This window comes from Pinus tabuliformis, chromosome 6 (genome assembly GCF_031772625.1).
Source record: "Pinus tabuliformis cultivar Carrire ecotype Pingquan chromosome 6, CPIR1, whole genome shotgun sequence".
NCBI classification, from domain to species: Eukaryota; Viridiplantae; Streptophyta; class Pinopsida; order Pinales; family Pinaceae; genus Pinus; species Pinus tabuliformis.
The window spans coordinates 972,848,706-972,852,945 of NC_142292.1; the positions used below are offsets into that span (position 1 = coordinate 972,848,706).

The following is a 4,240-nucleotide window of genomic DNA, read 5'->3' on the forward strand; positions in this document are numbered from 1 at the left end:
TTTTATAATACATAACACATATGGTGATGTCTACACAGAGCTTGTGTTGAGTTTTTAACTATTTTTCATTCTATCCATGCACCCTGCTAAGGAGGAAGGGCCCTCCTCTTTAGCAGGGATCACAACAGTAGTAGATTAATTGTTTTTCTTTCTTTAAGTCTGGATTTATTACTCTCATTGTATAAATTTTAGCACAAATGCACTTCTTTTTTTTAATTCGATTATATGTTCCTACCTGGGAAGATGAAGAGCTCATGAAAAAGGCTTACCTAGGGTTGTTCATGGCCAGAAGACATCGGGACGATGTCTAATTTCAGGGGGGTAAGATGTAATGCCCCGGGATAAATGTAAATATTTGACTTTACTGTGGTAAATGATAAACTGAATTGATTATTATTATTTTGGATTTAATAATATTTTCTACTTTAAAAAAATGTTTCTTTAAGAGCTGGAAATCTCTCAGGAAGGCAGTTGTTGTTTTGCCAAAAGAGAGTTGCGAGGGCTGCGCTGTAGAGACAAGTAGAGGAAGAGAGAGAAAGAAAAAAGGGCTAACTCTGGTGATGACCAGATAGCCAAGCATGAAGGTGCCAACGACTTGCTGAGGACAGTGGTCCAGCAAAGGAGCTAGGGGGGAGATTCTGGTCTCGAAAGACGAATCTCAAGGTTGGGTGGCAGATTGGAAGCGGGAGGAACAGTGAAGGCCCAACTTCTGGAGCACTTGTAAGTTACAGCAGTGTAGGTAAGTGGAAGAACACTTTTAAACAATTCTGCAAGTGAATTAGGTAGAATAAATGTACTATATTAAACTAAAATCTACTGTAAGTAAACCCAAGAACTTGCTAGTGTTACAGTGTTTTGTGTTAACTGGAAGAAAGGAAACAAATGGAACATAATTTCTCCTGCTGTCTATTATTTTTTTTAAGGAAGAAAGAGAATAGTAGCGATAACACCTGAAACCCTCTATGCAGGTGAGCAATTTATATTTTATGTCACTAAACAGCAGTAGCCGTAAATCATAGTTAGACTATACACAAATATAGGTGGACTATATAGCGAAGGATCTATTGGACAAACAAACTATTAACGCCCTCTGACATACATAAATTACAAAACTGGAATTATTCAAGATTCGGTATATAAATTAACAGGGGTCTGTGAAGCATGGAACGATATAAAACCCAATGCCATGAAACAAGGATGGAAATAAGAGCATTCATTTAAAAAAAAAAAGCAACTCAGACTTTGAGTGGAAAACCACCATTCGGAGGAGAAACCCCTCAATGTTAGGAACAGGTGAGGTCCTAGTTCCGTGAATCTTTCCTTCAGGTACCCTTACATGGAAAAGCCTAAATAAGAGGGTTGCTGGAATCTTGAGACAGGGGTCTCGGGTTTCTGACAGGTAGACATATAGAGTCAACATAAAGGGGTGGGTTATAATTGTTAGGGGGAGGTAATTCCACTCCTAGCACAGGAAATGAAACCCTGAACCTCTACTCAGAGTCAATCCCTCAAGCAGCTAAACAACAATAATTCTAACAGACTTCAAAATAAACTGAGAACTGAATAAATGACACTGCTAAACAGCGAAGTAGATTCTTCCAGTTGATAACGTAAATTGAGAACTGAGCAATAACACTATTGAGAACAGAGCCAACGAATCTTATTAAGTTGTGACAGCATTGAACGGCTAGATAAAACAAAAATTCGAGTGAAAAACCATTGATAAGAAGAGCATCATTACATATTCCAGTTCAATCAAAAACTGCCATGTATAGTCCCGAAGTGGAGGACGAATAAATTAGACAGACATTACTTGTTATTTTACAAAAGGCTGGAGACATGAAATAAATAGAGAAGTCACCCAAATTCATAAAAGAGGACCTGATATAAATTAGCAGATAAATTACATGTACAGCTAGAGCGGCTCAGTAAAAACAAATGAGGAATTGAAAAGCCTCATAATCACTTAAGTTTAGGTATAACAGAAGTCCATTGGCCACTGGGACTCGAAACTGGGTCACCAAACAGCGAGCTCATGCGAGCTGTAAGAACAGAACCCTGGCGTAAAGGTCTGTAGACCCTAGTCCAGCCTCCAACAAAAAAAATTACCAATAACAAGTGGAAAATTCCTCATACCGGTGGAAACCCAGAAGGCACATCAGCTCGAGAGTGGCACCTCTCCATCCAGTGCCATCCGCAAACCAGGATTTATGGTAGAAAGAAACCTGTGAGCAAACGGAGCCATATGGTTAAAGAAATGTGTAAATACCCTAACCTGTAACATAAGTGAGTTAACTACTAAACAAATGATTGTAGAACTGGCGAAAGTAGATGGTATAGGAAAAGAAATCTGCCATGTGATTACCCGGGAGTAAAATCTGGTAGTAGGGATTAGTTTCTGAAGCCTCGCGCACCCTTCTCTCAGCAACCAAACCCTGGAACAGAGGCTGCCAAAGCCCACGGCCAAGGCAGGAGGAAGAGCAAGTTCCAGGCCCTTCCACGAGAGAATGGGACTGCCTTTCGGCACCAAGGGTAGAGTAAGTTGGCGGGCCTCCATTGCAACCGTTGGATCATCATCTAAGTCTCGTAGTTGTTGATGCATGAGGGATCCTGAGGTGGCAACTGTAGCCTGCCCACGCCACGTACCGGGGTGGGACAGACAGATCAATGCACATTTAATACTATCCAGTCACCAAATCAACGTAAATAAAGACTACAAGATTACAAGACCGTCAACTTTTAGGATTGCATGAATCAACGGATGGGATTCATGCCAACCGCCAACAAGGTCAAGTCATAAAAACTCTGCGTGGAAACCAACACGGCTTTATCCAAACGATTGAGTGGAATTAAAGTTATAGGACTAGATTCTTTGCAGGCTTTAAATATTAGTCATTATGTGGGTGTACTTAAGGGAATCGAAATGTATGAATATCAACCTTATAAAAGAATATATATGTATATATTGGTGAACCATATATATAAAAAAAAATTGTTTCTGGATATATGACACATACCAGATATTGATCAGAAAAAGTAAGACTCTTTTATCAAATAACTTATTGTTCTTTGATTCTCTCACTTGATAATTATTAGAATACATCTTTAAAAAAATTGCTTATTTTCCAATGGAATGACTATAATTAACAATGTTGTACTCAAACAACTCTTGTTTTCGTAATAATATAATGTGTTCATAATTTGTGGATGCCTCAAGAGTATTTTCAAGTTTTTTAAAATTAATGATATTATCATTTTTTATTTTCAGATAACTACTTCCATCAGATTTTACCGTGGGACATTTTGTATGTATGATACGTAAGAAAATAAAGCTCACTGAAAAGAAAGAAATATTTATTTTTGTGAACAATGTGCTTCCACCAACTAGTAAGTTCAATTGAATCAATTTTATCATAGTTACAACTTTTCCACTATTATTCGATGTCAATACTCGGTTCTAAGTTAAACTTCATTGCTATCTCCTTTTTTCCATAGAAAAAACATTTAAAAAAAAACTGAAAATGAGCATTTTGTCATCTAATCCTTATTTATGTTATAGCTTATCAATTTTTTATGGTGTATTTATTTGTATGCAGCTGCTCTAATGTGTACTGTATATGAGGAGCACAAGGATGAAGATGGGTTTCTTCACTTTACATATAGTGGTGAAAAGACTTTTGGCCATAACATTGAGGCTTATTTATAGCCTTAAGAAACTCATATTTCTCTCCATTTAAATATAATGCAAATGAAATTTAAAGGGAACTTTTGTATGTATATGGATACCAGAATTAACATTCTAGTTACTATGTATAAAATGCTTTAAAAACATCTATTGTGTGCATATTTCCAAAATATGTAATCTACTTTACCATTTTACATATTTTGAGACTTTAAATTTGGATTATTGTTAACATTGTCATTTTTTATTTATATATTTATAAGAAATATCTAGTGGGCAATATCATCTCTTTATTTCTTTTCCTCAATTTTTGGTAGAGATTAAGTTTGGAGAAGAGCTTTGTTTCCCTCACATTAAAGATGTGTATGTGCTTTAGATATTTTACATAAGATAAAGTCGGTGGTGAAGTTTGTTATACAAATTTAATAGATAAAGTGAGTGTGAAGCCTTACCATACTGTTTTAATAGATAATTTACAATGCATGGATGTAAAATAGTTTTGAAGTGGTATTCAGAGTGGCATTAAGAGTGTACTAGGTGATATCAAGTATTCAATGT

General features: G+C 36.2%; 1 pseudogene; it reads left to right on the forward strand.

Annotated features, from left to right (window-relative positions):
* The first annotated feature begins 3,013 nt into the window (after positions 1-3,013).
* LOC149262238 (autophagy-related protein 8C-like pseudogene) lies at positions 3,014-3,706 on the forward strand (annotated as a pseudogene).
* The last annotated feature ends 534 nt before the right edge of the window (positions 3,707-4,240 follow it).